This window comes from Tiliqua scincoides, chromosome 3 (assembly GCF_035046505.1).
Source record: "Tiliqua scincoides isolate rTilSci1 chromosome 3, rTilSci1.hap2, whole genome shotgun sequence".
NCBI classification, from domain to species: Eukaryota; Metazoa; Chordata; class Lepidosauria; order Squamata; family Scincidae; genus Tiliqua; species Tiliqua scincoides.
The window spans coordinates 82,085,190-82,104,251 of NC_089823.1; positions in this window are offsets into that span (position 1 = coordinate 82,085,190).

Below are 19,062 nucleotides of genomic sequence, written 5' to 3' on the forward strand. Positions count from 1 at the left end.
GAAAATAGCTGATCAACTGGGCCAGTGGCCGTGACTCCCCATTAGGGCTACAATCCTATACATTTTATAGGGTGGTGGGTTTTCTCAAGGATTCTGTGGCTCCCCTGGCTGGTTTCCATGGCTTCCTGAGGAGCCATAGCTCACAGTTTGAGAAACACTGTATTAGGGTCATATCTTCGCCTGATATAAACTATTCCACACATATTTCTTTTCCAGTTATATCTGACTTTGTAAACCTAAAAGCCCAATTCCCAAAATATTTACGAGTTTTGTACAAATTACCAACAACTAAGAACTTGCGGCTTTTGAAGTCAGATTCCCAGTTTCTTAGCCCTGTTCTTTAACCACAATACCCCCCTGTGAAAGAAAGGGTGGTTGAGTCATACTTGAACCGAGAGTACAGAAGCCACAAAACCTAACCACTGCATAACCCAAGCATCTGTGAAGAGACTGTGTTTGTCAGTCAGAGAAAGCAAGCAATCTTATTGCTTATCTTGTGCATTTTTATTGTTTACAGTACTTGTTTAATCCATTTCACCCCAGTTTCTTATAGTATTGCAATTCAAAGCAATTAACAAATGTAGCAATGATAAGAAAAACAGAAATAGGCAGAAGACTGCACATGCACCAGTAGGGCTCCCTGAGACTCCATTTAGTGTAAGAGTCTGTAAACTCAAATGTTTGAGAATCGCTTGTCTAGTACCTTGTCTTCCAAGAACATGTGAAGACCCCAGGGCTTTTTTTCTAATGGAATGCGGGGGGAGGAGTTCCGGCACCTTTTTGCAGGGGCCCCTCCCCTTCGGAGGCATTCCAGGAGGGGGGGAGCAAAACAGAGGCAGAGTAGACAGGCACAGGCAGACTCTAAGGCTAGGCACTTTCCTGGGAGTAAGCTCCATTGACTAGAACGAGACTTACTTCAGAGTAGACATACCTAGGATTGGGCTCTTAATCCTGGCAGAGATATATATCTGCACCCGTTTTCACATGCTAAGGGCAGGTGAAAAGGGATTCTACGTGTGTACAACATGCTGTCCAGCCTTGCCAGAGATCCTCCTTGTCCTTCCCCCACAAGCATGCCCTCCGCCAGCCAGCGTTTGCAGCTCCTCTCCAGCAATGCAAAGCGGCTGCTCAGGGCAGCAGAGAACATACAATTGCATGCCAAGCACCTTCCCAAAGATAGAGTATTCTGATACCTGAATTAAACCATATTTAATCGCTTGTTTGCAAAAATAGCTGTTTCTATGTGCACCTAAGGATCCCTCTCATGTAAGAATTTACTCCCACAGTTACTTAGAGTAATTTTACTACATGGAACTCATGTAAGCCATTTTTTGGAATCCATTCACTGCTTCCTCTCTTCGAAGTAGTGCCACACTACATACTACACGCTACAAGTGCACCTGTACAGTATTTTTCCCCATTTTTCCCCAGTATTTTTCTATTTTGTAGAAAAAATAGCTAGGGGGAAGGGAATGTGGAGATTGACAGCCCAATCCTATGCATGTCTACTCAGAAGTAAGTTCATCTTTAGGGGGGAAGCACATAAAAAATATTTTATTTCTCCAATAAAAAATGGTTTATAAATAAATAAATAAATGATTAACAAGTTGTGAGTTCCTGCACCTTTTTTTCCACAAAAAAAGCACTGGAAGACCCTATGGAGTAACTCACCCTGCTGCTCCAATGGATGAATGCTTTATCTAGGGCAGTAGTTCCCAAACCTTTTAGCATCGGGACATACTTTTTAAAATGACACTTAACCAGTTCCCACCTAACTTTGCAAGACTTAATATCTAGCTATAGATATAGGAGGGACAACTGTCTCCTGGAGCACATGTTGAACTCCACATATATTGGATTGGGACTGTTCTGGTGGTCTTGCATTCCCCTTCACCTGGCCTTCAATAAGAGCTAGGTCATGTTTGCCTACTTTCAAGTAAATGCACGTGTGTGGCTCAGTTTTACTTTCCATATGGCTCAATACATTTTCTTTGTCAGCTATCAGCTTGTGAGTTTCATGACCCACCAAAAATCAGTTTGTGACCCATTGAGTCCTGACCCACAGTTTGGGAACCACTGGTTCTAGGGAGATCTCACCCTGCTGCAGGGTTATTAGGGCCAGGCACTTGAGACAGGGCTGCGGGGCCAGAGGGAGCCAATACATGTTCCACAAAGGCCCATCTCAGAGGAAGTGAGCTAGGAAGCTAAAGGGAGAGAATTTAATGGGCTAAGAGAGCATAGGGGATAGCCAGGTGGAGAGGCTGTGACAGGTGCCCATTCCACACTGATCCCTTGGGGGGCAACCTCTCAGTCAGGACCATGTTCCTGGCTTCCCCAATCTGGTAACTGACTGGGATTCAACCCTGGTGTTCATGGTGACACTGCTCTGGCATCCTCCTGGGCAAGTAATCTGTGCCTTGACCCTACTGGGCCTTCAAGGGTGGAAACTCCATTTCCCAGGTGAAGGGGGGTGAGCAAAGGTGGTCCATCATGAGGGTGCTCTGTGGAAGAGAGGCTTCGTGGGGGGATTTGCAAAAAATGCTCCATGTGAGGTGACCAGAATAAGGACAAGGACTGCTGCAAGATATCAGTGGCAGCTATTGTGGGCAAGTTGCAAGAGAGATTCACTGGCTGACTGTGAGGCCAGCTGAACCTAAGTGGCAAACCGGGGGAAATAGCTATGGAACTGTGCTGCTGCGGCTGCCGGACCCTGCCAGGGCCAATAAATTGGCAGGCAGGCAGGCATTTCATGGGCTGGGAGGGAGTGGATCTCAGTGACAAATGTGCACTCCAGAGCCTATCTTCCATTTTTCAGTGTGCTGTGCCCCCTTCTCTCCTTGAACATAACTCCAGCTATATAACTGGTATAGGACCAAGGAGACCCAGAGGCTTATGCAGAAGTAAGTTAAAAAGTTTGCCTTCAGTCAAACTTTGTCTTCAGGTTGCTTGCTTGCTTGCTTGCTTGCTGCAATCTGTGAAGTGCATCATACTGCATACCCAGACGAAGAAGGGACTGATTCCTTAATTAAAAAAAAAAAAATCCTCTTATGTCAGGAAATGGCACAACTTGTAAATATTCTGAGAAAATATTGACTCAGGCATATTTATGACTAGTCTTCTCCTCTGCCTGTTGGCACACTTATCCAGCCAGCTGAAGTGTTCAAGGATGCATTCTAGCAGGCACCATTTCCCTCAGGTATGTAGGAGAGGATGTGTAGGAATGCTGCAATGTGCCTTGAAGAATAGTTGAAAAAAATACATACAGAAAGATTGATCAAGTACTGTATGTGAAATAGTGGAAACTTATTAGACTCCCTTCTAATGTGGACAGACAAAATAAAATGTATCCCTGTAACATATCAAAACTCTGCCTTCCAATGCAGAATTTTTAAGATTCCTGGCAATTGTTTTTGAGGGTCCAATTAGATATGCTTAGGAGTTCCATGATTGGTGCTCCTGATATATTTTTGCAATGCAAAAAAGCACTGTAATGGCCCAATTTGAATCTGGACTACAGCGTAGGGATTTGTATTGGCAACCTTCAGTCTCGAAAGACTATGGTATCGCGCTCTGAAAGGTGGTTCTGGCACAGCGTCTAGTGTGGCTGAAAAGGCCAATCCGGGAGTGACAATCCCTTCCACACCGGGAGCAAGTGCAGTCTGTCCCTGGTCTGTCTCCCTGGCTTTGGGCCTTCCTTCTTTGCCTCTTTGCCTCAGACTGTTGGCAAAGTGTCTCTTCAAACTGGGAAAGGCCATGCTGCACAGCCTGCCTCCAAGCGGGCCGCTCAGAGGCCAGGGTTTCCCACTTGTTGAGGTCCATCCCTAAGGCCTTCAGATCCCTCTTGCAGATGTCCTTGTATCGCAGTTGTGGTCTACCTGTAGGGCGCTTTCCTTGCACGAGTTCTCCATAGAGGAGATCCTTTGGGATCCGGCCATCATCCATTCTCACAACATGACCAAGCCAATGCAGGCGTCTCTGATTCAGCAGTGCATACATGCTAGGGATTCCAGCACGTTCCAGGACTGTGTTGTTTGGAACTTTGTCCTGCCAGGTGATGCCGAGGAAGCGTCGGAGGCAGCGCATGTGGAAAGCGCTCAGTTTCCTCTCCTGTTGTGAGCGAAGAGTCCATGACTCGCTGCAGTACAGAAGTGTACTCAGGACGCAAGCTCTGTAGACCTGGATCTTGGTATGTTCCGTCAGCTTCTTGTTGGACCAGACTCTCTTTGTGAGTCTGGAAAACATGGTAGCTGCTTTACCGATGCGCTTGTTTAGCTCGGTATCGAGAGAAAGAGTGTCGGAGATCGTTGAGCCAAGGTACACAAAGTCATGGACAACCTCCAGTTCATGCTCAGAGATTGTAATGCAGGGAGGTGAGTCCACATCCTGAACCATGACCTGTGTTTTCTTCAGGCTGATTGTCAGTCCAAAATCTTGGCAGGCCTTGCTAAAACGATCCATGAGCTGCTGGAGATCTTTGGCAGAGTGGGTAGTGACAGCTGCATCGTCGGCAAAGAGGAAGTCACGCAGACATTTCAGCTGGACTTTGGATTTTGCTCTCAGTCTGGAGAGGTTGAAGAGCTTTCCGTCTGATCTGGTCCGGAGATAGAAAGGGGTTAAGAGCTGGTGAAGACACTGAGCTATGGGTCAGGATATTTGATTTCCCTTGTTCAAATCTCACCCTTGTAATGAACTCACAACTTAGCCATAGCAAGCCACTCCCATTCAGGCTTAGCTCACTCTGCATTATCTATTCCTTACTGCAACATTGATAGTACCAGCCATGAAAGCCTTAGATCAGTGTTTTTTGAACTGGAGTTTTTGGGTTGGAACCCATTAGGTCAGTGGTTCTCACACATTTAGCACCGGGACCCACGTTTTAGGATGAGAATCTGTCAGGACCCACCGGAAGTGATGACATGACCGGAAGTGACATCATCAAGAAGGAACATTTTAACAATCCTAGGCTGCGATCCTACCCACACTTACCCAGGAGTAAGTCTCATTGACTAACATTGTTAAAAGATTATACATAGTAGCTTGTTAAAAGTACAGGTCTGTAACATTTTCCCAAGTGCAGTCACATACCATGGTAGCCTCAAGTCGAATATATTAAAAATTAAATATTGAAATGAATGGGGACCCACCTGAAATTGGCTCACGACCAACCTAGTAGGTCCCGACCCACAGTTTGAGAAACACTGCATTAGCTGGTTCACAAGCCATTGTGAGCCATGGTGGGTCCCCATTCATTTCAATGTGTACTTTATTTTTAATATATTAAACTTGATGCTACCATATAATGTGATTGTATTTGGGGAAAGGTTACAGATCTGTACTTTTAACAGTCTGCTATGTGCCTACTTTTAACAATGATAGTCAATAGAGCTTACTTGGGGGTAAGTGTCCCCGCAGCAGTGTCTTTTCTAGTGGCTGTCTGCTGGTGTTCTTTTGCATCTTTTTAGATTGTGAGCCCTTTGGGGACAGGGAGCCATGAGTTATTGCAGGAGAGTCAAGCTCGTTTTATACCAAGGGCCGAATGGCATTCATGATGCCTGCTGAGGGCCAGAAGTGATGTTTTTAGGCAGGAAGAAATGTCATTGAACTGCTCATAACCAAAAGTAAGCACTTTTTCTCACTTAGAAATTCATTAGCTGCAAATGACAGAAGAGAAAACATGCAAACCTTTATCATATTTCAAGATATGGGGGAGCCCAAGAATCATGTAGGCTGCCCTTTCAGCAGTAACACCTCAGCACTGCTCAGCAGCTGAGAGCCTGAGGGCCAGCTAAAAAGCTTCCACAGGCTGCATCTGGCCCCTGGGCCTTATGTTTGACACCCCTGAGTTATTGGATTTTTCTCTGTAAACCACTTTGTGAACTTTTAGTTGAAAAGCAGTATATAAATACTGTGAAGAAGAAGAAGAAGAAGAAGAAGAAGAAGAAGAAGAGGAGGAGGAGGAGGAGGAGGAGGAGGAGGAAGAGGAGCCGCTCAGGCACTGCCAGCGGCACCTTGGGAGAAGGGGACGTTTGACCCCTTCCTCCAGGTAAGACGAGTAGCCCTGCAATGGGGTTACTTGATTACATGCTGACCCTTGGGTCAGCATAGAATTTTGAGCCTCCATGTTGGGCTGGCGGCCTGAAACAGAAGCTCAGGATCTGGTGGAACAAAGCTCCACCGGTTGCACCTCATCCCGGCCCCTCTCCCTCCCCCTGGGCACCCCTCCTCCCTGCCCTGTCCCTACCCTCTATCCATCTCCCCCTGCCCTGGAACGCCTCCTCCCTGCCTCCCCCCACACCTTCACCAACCTCACCACTGCTCGGCAGTCCATGTGATCACCAAGCAGTGGAGCTCTTGCTCTTGCCCAGCACTGGTGGAGCACTGGCGCTAGGGCCTGCAAACGTGCCTTATGGCATGCTTGTGACAGTGCATGCCAGTGGTGAGCCAGTATGCTGATCTCAGGATTGGGCTCTGTATCTCCCTTGCAGCTCAGGTGAAAGAGGAATGCTGCAAGTTCATCAAAGAGTAGAGGAAGAAAAAAGAGGCCTTGCAGAATATATAAAGAATAGCCAAGAGGATGCACTTAAAATGGTTAACAATGAGAAATTATTAAATACCAATGAAAAAAGCAGGCTTAAGAGGGAAAAGCCACCTAAGCAAACAGAAAGGTGGGAAAATAAGCCACTGCATGGACAATATTTGCGAGTCATTACTGGAAAAACTAACATCACCAAGACCTGGCAGTGGTTCAAAAAAGGCAATGAAGAAAGGAGCAGAGAGTCTAATAATGGCTGCACAAGAATAGGCATTAAGAACAAAAGCAATAAAAGTAAAGGTAGAAAAAATAACAACCAACAGCAAGTGCCGTCTGTTCAAAGAAGCCAATGAAACAGTGGATCACTGAATTAGTTGCTGTAAAAAAACCGCACAGACTACGAACAGAGGCGTGACAGGGTATTAACAATGATACACTGGAATATCTGTAAAAAATTTAAGCTACCTGCCTCTAGAAACCTGTGGGACCACAAAACTGAAAAGTTGTTGAAAATGAATATGCGAAAATATTATGGGATTTCTAACTATCCACAAACATCTATCTCACAATACACCAGATATGACTAGTCGAGAAGAAGAAGAAAAAGTCAAAATCATGGATATAGCAATACCAGGGGATAGCAGAGTGGAAGAAAAAGAACTGGAAAAAATAACAAAATACAAAGATTTACAAATCGAAATTGAAAGGCTGTGGCGGAAGAAGACCAGAGTGATCCCAGTGGTGACTGGTGTCCTCAATGCTATTCCAAAACACCTTGAAGAGGACCTAAACAGCATGGGGCCACAGAAATTACCATCAATCAACTGCAGAAAACAGCGACACTGGGAACAGCTTACATTTTGCGATGGTATTTATAGGATTAAAACCAGGCATCTCAGTTTCTTGGGAAGGATTTGATGTCTGGATAAAACAAAACTAGTTAATAACACCTACCTGACTGTGCAATTAATAATAATAATAATAATAATAATAATAATAATAATAATAATAATAATAATATAGTATTATCATTATCATCACCTTCAATAAATATTTGTTCATTGCATCTTTCACTCTAATCTCCCTCATCATTCCTTGCTGAACCATTGAGATGTGCCAGAGTTAAGGCTTTCCTACTGCAAAAAGTGAAAATACGAGACAGTGATAAGTATTCAAGCTATCAGTTCTTTTTAATCTGTTATAAACTACCTCATTAATCTCTTTAAACATTAATCCTGGTAAGAGGGGTATTACTGTTGCACAAAAAGTGCATGTCTGTTCTATACTCTGTTGACTTTTTAATATAAAAACCTGTGTTTCTATAAACTTCTGAGATCGCCTTTATTTGAGGCTTTCACACCCTGGTTTACTTTCATAGCATAAAGAACGTATATTTTACATCAGGCATTGTTCAAGGCTAAAGCTTGTCATAGCATGTCGAGTAACAGCACTGCAATATCTATTTATTCAGATTTCTGAAACATAACAATATAAATCCAGCATGTCGATGAACCAGTCTAGTCAGTGAGCCTCTGTCACAGCTTCTGCCAAAACTGCTTGAATAGCTTGCCATGTGAAGCACCTTCACACGATTATGTTTTCAAGCAGCAATCATAACATATGCATGAAGTGGGCCCAGTTTGGACACTTATTTTTGAAGGGGTCATGTCTGCATGTGATCGTTTTGCTACCCCATTTTTTCACCATGAGGTCTTTGTTTGAAATAGCTTCCCCATGTGAACAAAGTTACCACTGCGCTTGCTAGTTCTGAAGGGTTTTTCACTGTTGTGGTACTTCTGGCAAAAACAGACTGTTTTCCCTGGCAAAATTCTCCAGAGTTATCCCCATGTGAAAACGAGGTTGCAAAGTCGCCACGTGCAGTGTTTACCACTTCAAAAATAAACAGATGAATGGTTCCTCAGCTGTTTGCCTTACACCACATACTGAGAAATGACTGTAGGCTGAGGAAGTCTGATACTACATTGTTGCGTTCTATTTGTAACTACTTATAAGATAACTAAACAGTCTGATTAACTGTCTCAAGAACACGGGAACACATTTGACTTAAGATCAGTAATAATCTAAAAGGCCTGCTGCAAGAATTAAAAACATCTGAAAATTGTATTCGTGCAATTCAGTATATACTACTTAAGCTAGCTCTGTCTATGTAGTTTCTGTTTTGACAAGGAACCTGGTACAAATTATCTTCTCAAAATGGATATCCTTATTATCACTGCGAAATTCCTCACACACACATTGCTAGTGACTAAGAACCCAATCCTGAGCTCTTACCACTGGTCCTCCACCGGTGCTGAGAGTTGCAAACATGCCGTAAGGCTGCAAACGTGCATCTGCAGCCCTCAACACTGGTCCAGTGCCCATTTTAGCTCAGCACCATCAGGCGCTGGGCTAGCACCGGTGGACTGCCACTGCTCCACCGCTCCATGGCTGCCAGAACCGCCAGATGGTGGAGAGGTAGGTGAGGGAGGGGGCGGGGAGGAGGCATGCTGGGGGAAGGAGCAGGGCAGGAGGGAGGTGGGACTGGCATAGGTCCTTTCCTTTGCATCCAGAGTCTCCGTGTTGGGCAAACACACTCTTAATTCTACAGCAGCCCAAGGCTTGCCGCAGAATCAAGTAGCCCCATTCCGAGTCCCATTCCGTAGAATCACGTAGCCCCATACAAAAGTCCCCCCCAGGAGCCACTACTGGGTGCCCTGTTGCACTCAGGATGCTGCAGCAGCTGTTTCAATGCTGCAGCAGTCCCAGCACAGCAGGCAGCTCAGGCTTCATGAGTAACCTCTTGGGACTAAGTGCCAAGGTAAGACACAGCATGTTAAACATCCGTGTGGGGAAGGGGTGAAGGTTAGCGTACACTCTCATTTGTCCAATCTTAATCAGCCGAATCAAAATATATTCCCCTACATTTTGAGTACAAAGTGAATACATGCCAGCCGATAAATATCTTTATTAAATGTAGTGAGTGTACACAGGGAAGGTTAATTGCAGAGCTAAACAGCAGACAATTTAATGGAAACACTGAACAGTTTTACAGTAAATTATAAAAACAGTTCTGATTTGAAAGCACTCGCCGTGTCACTTGATTCGTTCTCATTTTATTTACAACCTTTATTGGTGAGAAGATGGTTAACCGCTTCTTCAGATACACTTTTGAACTGAAACATCTTATTACAGTAGTTTGGTAGATTGATTGTCTTCTAGGTGAACACAGTTCAGACTGATTAAATGCAGTCTGGTGTAATGATACCTCTTCCAACGATGTAAGTCCCACTTAAGATCAAATACATAGCTGACCCGATTCCTATAGTAATTGCAGGTCCCTTTATTTGTGCAGCTGATGTTGGTAGATGGAAAGAAGATGGGAAAGGGATGATCTTATTTTGTGCCGCTGAGTGGGCATTCCAGCTAACAGGGACAAAAATGCAGATGCTGGAGATTACATAAAAGATTCCTCCTGCTATGAAAATCCATCTAGCTGATTTGGGGGTACGCCTTCTCCATTCATGGGCTAAGGAAACAAAACTGAGCCCCAGGACTGCCAGGCAGAAAGCAATGGGCATCAAGATCCGGCCAACATTCATTTCCACAGGGAAGAATTTTTCCAACAATCGAAATCTGTGACAACAGTGGATGCTGTAGTTGTCAGGTCCTTTTATGGTAAGAGGAAAACATATCTTCCATAGTCCCACCCGAGTGTAACCATTCATATACTTGGTGCTGTCTTTTATGTACAACAGCCTCCAGTCTGGTTCTAACAAGGTGATCAATAATAGAAGGCAGCCCATTGGTCCCATGGAAATGAAAATCCCACCAAAAAATTCCTCACAAAAACCTGCCATCTGTGGGGATTGCTGGACAAACTTTCACAAAAATCCAAGGAACCCTGAAAAACAGGTATCAGTTGTTGTTTATACGTTTATTTTATATTATGGTTTTATAACAGTATTATTACTGTTATGGCTAACTATCCCTTGCAAGGGAGGGCACCAGAATGAGGTCTCTTGTTATCTGGTGTGCTCCCTGGGGCATTTGGTGGGCCGCTGTGAGATACAGGAAGCTGGACTAGATGGGCCTATGGCCTGATCCAGTGGGGCTGTTCTTATGTTCTTCCTAATCAATTTCATTGCTAGGACCCTCTTCAATATTCTTCTTAGAATTATTTAAATTTCTATCCTACCTTTCTTTCAAAAAGCTCAAGGTGGGATACAATATATCCCCCCTCCCATTCCCTATATCCTAACAGCTTTTAGCACAATCCTATCTTGCGATGGAACAGGCAAGCCAGGAGGTGTGTGCTGTATCCAGCGCAAGATAGGGTTGCAAAGTGGCTCAGCTTAACTCTTCCCTGGTCCCCAAGTAAGCCACTGCAGTCCTATGGGTCTCCTCGAACTTGCACCCACTTCCCACCTGCCCACCCCCAGGACTGCTCTCCGCCCACCCCGGAACACCTCCCTCACTCCTCCTACCTGCCCACCCCAAGCTTTGCATCAGTCAAGCTCAGCCAACGCAAGGCTCCTCAGAAGAGTCAGCATGGAGTCTGGATACAGCCTCTGAGAGATACGCTGGCCCAGCCAAGTCTCAAGCCAAAGGGCAAGCTAGGATTGCACCTTTAGTAGGTTAGGCTGAGATGTAAACTTCATGACTGGGTGAGGATTTGACAAGCCAGACCCTAGTCTTCAGCACACTCTTCAACACACCACAAAAGGCTGATAGTACTTTAGACTTCTTACAATCATAAAAAACTTAACACTCATGAACCTCACATTCTTTGTCTCCTTCACATAGGCCAGAAATAGATATTATGTGAGGCACATCATTCATTGTTGTTGATAACATGTAGTATTTCTACTTATGTTTCTAGCGTCTTATACCCTCTATGAAGTCTGCCAGAAAGTATCTACATCCAGACATCACATTGTGCATTTCCCCTCCACTTTTTCTCAGTCAGCCAATGATGTAGAGTGTGGGTTAGGGAAACATTGTGACATCAGGACTCAGGTAAGTTGGACTAGACATTACAGAAGGGGAGAGACCAGAGTGAGGTGTTGCAGTGTATGACAACGACATGGAAATCACATGCCTGCTCTCTTCCTAAGAATGTAAATAATTCAGAGATGGGTCTGCATTCAAAAAACAATAAAAATAGCATTAAAGCAACACCAAAACAGCCCAAAAATATAACAGGTAAAATACAGCATTAAAACAATCTCAGCAAGAAGGAAAATAACAGAAGACAATTAAAAAGGGTCTTTGAACTGAAATGATATCAGCCTGGCAATCAGCCTCTCTGCAGAGAGCATTCCACAAGAAGGGCACCAGTTTATCTCAAGGAGTCACACAACGTGGTCTCTAAACACTGGGGTGTCTTCTCAAGGGATTCATAGGCTGAATTCATATCCACATGTTGGAGACAGATAATGCACTTGAACTTATTCCAGACATTTCCATGAACTACAATACTACTATTGTTCCCAGGACTATTCTGGTTCCTTCAGAGGCTCCAAATGATAAACTGGGAGAAGGCACATTGCTTACAGTACCATGTCAGAGTCAGACTTGTATCAACAGAGCACCCACCAAGTGATACATTTCTACCATTTCTACCAATTCTAAAATTGACCATCCAAGTACTGTTGCACTGCTGCCTACCATGCAGTAACAGCAGCTGCTAGGTGGCTCAGATACAAGGAATTTCCCTTTTTAAAATTCCCATGGGGTGGTGTTTATCCACCTTCCTTGTTAGTGATGTCATAGATCCCAAACTGCTTGTTGCTATGTGTTCAGACATGAAAAAGTGGAGCAAAGAACAGCTTCAGAGCAGAGATTTTCAGTGGGGAAAATGGTGCTGGTAGAAAGGGTTAAACTCACTTTGCCCTTCTCCAGACAAGAGATGTGAATAGAGGACACCCCATAAGAACATCCCTTCTAGATCAGGACATAGGCCCATCTAGTCCAGCTTCCTGTATCTCACAGGCTTGTAAACTGTATCCTGTAACATGGCTTGTATCCCATGATGGACTTTTCCTCCAGAAATTTGTCCAATCCCCTTTTAAAGGCATCTAGACAAGATTCCATCACCATATCCTGTGGCAAGGAGTTCCACAGAGGAGGACTAGGGCTGCCAGGATTGAAGATTTACTATGCATCATGTTGTATTCTGTGAATGAAAGAATGGTTGTTATTGTGAAATATTGCTTACTTTTTTAATTTTTTATGTATCTTTAATGTTGCTTTTTTCTTATTTTCTCTCTCACTGTGTTTTTTCATTCCCTTTTCTTTATTATTATAAATACATGAAATTAATTTCAAAAAAATCTTCCAACTGGAACCATATGTGTGTGAATCTTGTTTCTCCAAGGAAAAAATGATGAATCATGAATGATGAATCATTCATGAATGAATGATGGTGGGATTTAATCACATTCCCCTTTTCCTCTAGTTTAGATTAATATGATGAAGAGGAATTAAAAATCACCTAAAAGCATGAGGAGATACACAGTTGGATACCTTGATGGAGTTCCAAAGATATGCTTGGGCATGGCCAGTGAATTCCTTGACCTCTTCCTACTGACTGACAGCCCAATCCTGAGCTGCCCAGGGCTGCAGCAGTGCCGAAAATGACTGCAACCGCATTCTGCGTGCCTCAGGCAGCCGGCGGCGGCTCCTCATCACCTTCCCCCGGGAAACGGAGTAGCCCCACAATGGGGCTACTTGATTCACTAACAACCAAAAGGTCAGCGGTGAATCAAGTGCCTCCATGTCGGGTGGTGAGCCTGATGCGGAGGCTTTGAATTCAGTGGCGCAAAGCTCCACCAGTTCCGCCTCCCTCCCCACTCCCTCCCCCAGCACGCCTCCTCCCCACCCTCTTCCCACCCTCTGCCTGCCTCTCCCCCCCGGAACGCCTCCCCCCTACGCCTCCACTTACCTTTCCACTGCTTGGCAGTCCATGTGACCACTGAGCAGCAGAGCTCAGGCGCCCACCCGGCGCAAGGCCAGTGCTGGACTACCACAGGCACTCGCCCAGCTCTAGGACCCGAAAACATGCCTTATGGCACATTTGTGACAGTGTGCGCCGGTGTGCCAAGCTCAGGATTGGGCTTTGAGGCTGCAATCCTATCCACACTTACCTGGGAGTAAGTCCCATTGACTATAATAGGATTTGTTTCAGAGTAGTCATGCACAGGATTGGGCTGTGAGAGATCTGTATCTGCTTGTGACATCATATCAAAAGCTGCTTTTCAAATGTTATGGAAAGTTTGAAAAGCTATTTGGGACTTAGCATGGGGATCTGTTAAAAGGAAGAATTCAGTTTTTTATCTGGGTGTGCCTAAGCCCATCTTTGGATCCATGCCACTGTCTGCTTAAAATCCACGTTCTAGTCTGGGCCATTGAACTCTGCCACCTGCATTCACAATATATGCATTGCACTCACACAGATTTCAGATCCAGTTCTCCTTTCAAAGTGCAGTCTTGCAACATTCTAATGGTGAAAGTAAAAAATGCCTTGCGGTACTTGATAAATTAGGATAATTAATTAGGATAATTAATAAGTCATTTTCTCTGAAAAAGCATGGTATAGGATTTGCCCTGTGCAATCAGGGGCAGCCCATCCATGAGGCAAGGTGATGCAGTCACAGCAGTGGCAGATGATAATTAATCAAGCAAACAGTGCAAACATCCCCAAAAAATGAAAAGGGGGTTTGTTTTTTTGCCTTAAGAACACTATCTGATGCATGTCTAATCAAAGAAAGTTCCATTGCGTTCAATAGGACTAACTCCCAGGAATGTGTAAACAGAACTGAAGCCTTAATTTTCATGTACTATGCCTCAGAGCCCAGTCCTATCTTCCTCCCTGCTGATGCAGCTGAGCCAGGAATGAGCGTGGGGGGAGGGCGAGGCTTCAGAGGGGAAAGGGAAATAACTCTCCAGAAACCTCCTGTTCCACCTGGGTCTCCTTGGACCTGTACCGGCTGTGTAGATGGCACAAGTTCAAGGAAACAACGGGGACAGGGAGTCTTGAAAAACAGGATAGAATTCAGTCTGGTGTGCACCACTGCCACCAAATCCACCTGCTCCCGTAGCCTCCCTGCCCCTGTTCCTCCCACTCCCTGCCCAGTGTTGTCCCTTCCCCACTCACCTCCACCACTGCTTTATCTTCTTTGCTGAGCACAGTGGGGTCCAGCAGCAATGTTGGAGGGCTCTGTCGGCAGCCATTTTATGACAACCGAAGTCTCTTCTGCTATCCTGAGAGGTTCCACACAACATTAGTTGCAGACACTTGAACCATAAGTATTAACAACAACAACAACAACAACAACAACAACAACAGGTATTTATATACCGCCTTTCTTGGTCTTTATTCAAGACTTTATTCAAGGTGGTTTACATAGGCAGGCTTTATTTAAATCCCTTATTAAATAGGGGTTTTTACAATTTGAAAGAAGGTTCTTTCTTTCAAGAACCACTACAATCAGGTGTTTCATTCCGATCTGGCTTCACATTCTGGCCTCCATCCTCCCACGCTCAGAGCAGATGGAAATATCTCGGCTTCAGCTTGTCAGCTGCTTCAAGGTCGCACGGTGCCGGTGGCCTCGAACTGGCGAACTTGTGGATGTTATCTTCAGGCAGATGGAGGCTCTACCCTCTAGACCAGACCTCCTGCCCAATTCCAAGTTGAATTTTACATTTACCGTCACTAATGATCCAAACTGGTTCTCTGCAAACCAATCTATATAGAGTACCTGAACATATTCCTCTTTTTCCATATGACAAAATTAACTTATTCGTTTTTTAATAGTTAAAGTCACAAATCAGCACAGCCGTTGGGGTTTTAGGTGAGTTAATACCTATACGAATTAATCCAGCTCCCAGCTGTTCTCAGACTATGGATCTGGCCCCACCAATGGGTCATGACCTAATTTTAGTGGTTAATGAAATGGTTAGGGCAGATGAGACAGATGAGTGCATCAAGGTTTAAACAAACTACTACTTGGGGTGGGGAGCACTACTGCCCAATCATCATTATATCCATATCCCTTGGCATTTATGAATCAGTCAGCAGCCTGTAGGGCAGTGATTTTCAACCCTTTTCAGCTCAAGGCACACTGACAAAGTACTAAAATTGTCAAACCACACCACTAGTTTTTCTAATTACATTGAAATATTACATTACAATTAATGAGTTAAATTAAATTAATTGATAATTAACACAATTTATAGTGCATCCAGCACAAGATTTGGGTCAGAATCGGCGCAACCAGAGGCAAGAGGAAAACTCTCCCCTTACCCCATGTCATACTGCATGGGCCCCAATGGGTCTTCTGGAGGTGGTGCAGATTCAAGTAGACCAGAGCAGCCAGAGGCTGCTCCATGCCGCTTGGAAATGGGGGTCAGAATCCGGCATAACCACCAGATCCTGGCCCCACCTCCTGCTCCCCACCTGCCCACAGAAAAGCCCTCCACCTGCCCTCACCTGCTCTGAAACACCCCCCTCTCTCCCACCTCCACCCCACCTCCTCCCTGCCCTCCCCAGACCCCTGAGTCAATTGAGCTTGGGGGCCCACAACGGTGCGGGGAGGCCAGCACATGTCCCTTGTGCTGGTCGAACTACCTCCAGAGTGGCACAAAAGTGCCTCACAGCACTTTTGCAACACTCCTGGGCTGGCACAAGGGACTTGCGTCAGTCCAACTGCATTCTAGGATTGTGCCCTAAATCATTTCATGACAAAAAAATTCACAAGTTGAAATCAAAGTTCTCTGGATTTGAATAGCTCTTTCTCATAAAGCTACCTTGAGTAAGTCTATAATTTGAGAGGGAAATTTATGTGGTTTCCAGAAAGCAGGAAAAATGTTTAGAAGTAGGGTATTAGAAGTAGGGTTTTTATCAGAAGTGTCAGAAAGACACTTCTGGCAAAGAGAGGTCAGACTGAGTACATGACCTACTGAAGGAACGTGGGGTGAGGGGCAATGAGAAGACATGATTGAAACAAGGTGTGGGATTCAACTGGGGTGCAGGCATTGGCTTGGGGGGTGCAGGCCGCACCGGGTGATGTGTGCAGGGGGGTGACGCGCCCGGGGGCGTGAAGCGCTAAAATTGTGGCATTAGGAGTTACCCCGCCATGCCATACACCATTGGATGCGGAATGTCCAGCAAAATGCAATGCAAAAAACCAGAGTGAAATAGCTCCTTCAAAGGTTATAGTTCCTCAAAAAACCAGAAAGAAAAAATGCATGGAGCCCTATGGAAAATGAAAGTGAGCTGTATCTCGTGTTTACTTGTGAGTAGGCGTACTTGCCATAGTCCATTGGAATGGGCAGGCTGAGAGGACTCCAACAACGTCAGAATGGTCCTGATCCAATGAATGCAGCCCTCCAAAACACCCGAGAAGGAGGTCCCCCCTCCCAGCTGCAAGTCTATTGAGCCCTATGGAAAGCAAAGCAGTCTCACAGTTGTGTTTACTCGCGAGCAGGCAGACGTGCCTTGGCTGGTGGTTAGGCCAGGCAAAGGGGAATGTGAGACCACCAGAAGGGTCCCAATCTGATGGAGCTGGAGTGCAACAAATGCTCCAGAAGGCAGCCCCCCCCCCCACTAAAAAGGACAAAAAAAGACTTGAACTGGTAAGGGGAATGTTTTATATTTTCCACTTGTAAAGCCAGGTGGGTCTTTATTTTGATATGCTTGAAACAGAAGAACTTTAAACTGGGCACTGGGGAGGGCTGGAAATCTCACTGATTTTTTGGAGGGGGGTGTTATTGCAGGCAAACTACAGAGTAAGCTCTACTGACCATTATGGGACTTACTTCAGAGTAGACATGCATAGGCTTGAGCTCACAGGCTGCAAACCTACCCACACTTTCCTGAGAGTAAGCCCCATTGACCACAATAGGACTTACTTCAGAGTAGATTCACTTGGCAGAACAGGACTGGCTCCCCCTTATTTAATTATTTCTTTTATTTTAATTTAATTATTTATAATTATTTATTTTAATTTGCTTGATGATGTCACTTCTGGCCATGACAACACTTCCAATGGGTCCTGGACAGATTGTCATTCTAAAAAGTGGGTCCCAGTGCTAAAAGTTTGAGAACTGCTGCAATAATGTGTTAGTAAGTTGACACGGGGTGTGTGTGTGCGTGTGTGTGACTCTACAAGTTTTCAAAATCACTAAAATCAGTTTTTGAGGAATAATACCATCATGTTATATATCAATCAATGCGTAATTTCATGCAGAATGCAATGAAACAAACCACATTGAAATATCTGTGTTCTAACAAAAGGTACAGTCCAAAAACCAATGGGGCAGGGCGATGGTACAGCACCACGCCCACCACCTGGGGCGTTGCCCCGCCCACTGCATTGGGGTGACGCGCAGGCCTCCCGCACTAGTGATGCCTAGTGAATCCTAGTGATGCCATTGCATGCAGGGGAGAGAGAAAATGTGAGGCAAAGGATTCAGGACCTTTGGAAAGTGGGAATGAAGGATGGGAAGGGAGGTATTAACAGGGATTATGAGATTCCAGGAAGGGGGAAGGAAGAGGGTGTGTATGGGAGGGAGTGGGGTGGGGGAGAAGAGGAGAGAGATGTACCAATTGCCTGCTCGTGTTTTCGAGAAAGAGTGTGAATAACACCCTTACAGTAAGGGCCAAAAAGCGTTTTGTCTGTGGAGACAACACAATATAGTCCTTTCAGTATAGACCTTATTCTAAAATCTGACTTAGTTAAACAGCTTTCTTCATTCCACAGCCTCTAAATGAGGAGTTTCATTCTGTGAGGAGTGCAGAACTGCCATCTGCTGACAGTTTTGAAATATTGTTCAATATTGCAACTACCAACATTGCTCTTGATTGGCTGTTTCAATTCTGAAAATGTAGTCACAACGAATTGTCAGACATTGTTCTTTGCAGATGATTTGAGAATGATGTTCTTATATTTAAGGTTAATCTACTGGTTGTTTTTTTTAAATAAAAAAAATTCTGGCAAAGGCTTTTGTTTTGTTTTCAATATCAGTGATTCTGCATTGGAAGAATTCCGAGAATGACAGCCTGATAAAACTAGGACTATGCAGCCTTTTACAACATAGCCTTTTACAACAATGAGTGGCTGCCACTGAGCCAATACCCTCAAGAAATGAGGAACATAGGAGCAGTCACGATTGTAAACCATGAGCATATGCCCCCGTGATACTACATGATCCTATTACACATGAGGCAAGGATAGCATGGTTCCTCCCACTCCAGGAGCTGCTGTGACACAAGCAACCAGGAGGCAAGAGCAGAAATCTGCTAGGGATCTGAGCCCCACAAGTTGCCTCTTGAGGACTTGCCTTGCTGGTACTGCACCCTTGATTCCCTTGGCTTCCCTTCCTCACTGAAAGCATCTAGGGAGGCTACCGGTGAGTTTGTATATCAAATACAGTACTCCATTGTCCTTGCACTTCTGTAAACCATTTATCTAATCAGGAGATGGCTGTGCCTTGGCTTACTAGCTCTGTAAATTAATCAAATTAAGCCT